Consider the following 364-nt stretch of genomic DNA (forward strand, 5'->3'; position numbering starts at 1 on the left):
TCGTTTTCTAAACTGGGCAATTAAGATGCTCGAAAGTAAATATTGAGGTTATTGAAGAGGGCTGGGGTGTGAATGCTTTTCTTTTTCCTTTGCCTGTGTTCTATTTTGTCGAGGGGCCGTTACAGTTCCCCATTGCTTTTCATTTTGGGATAATGGACAATATTACGGTTCTCTCTCTCTCGATCTTCTTCTACTTTTCTTCCCTCTGCATCTTTTTTACTGGTTATGCTAATGCGCACACACAAACATATGTTTATTTGTGTTTGTTGGTGGTGAAACAGCATTGTAAGTTTAGAGAATCACTGGGCTGTGATTTGCTTTTAAGAGCCGTTAGTTGCTTTTGCCCTCTCTCGTCTGTTTTCTG

This window comes from Trypanosoma equiperdum (genome assembly GCF_001457755.1).
Source record: "Trypanosoma equiperdum strain OVI genome assembly, contig: ctg_1182, whole genome shotgun sequence".
Classification (NCBI taxonomy): domain Eukaryota; phylum Euglenozoa; class Kinetoplastea; order Trypanosomatida; family Trypanosomatidae; genus Trypanosoma; species Trypanosoma equiperdum.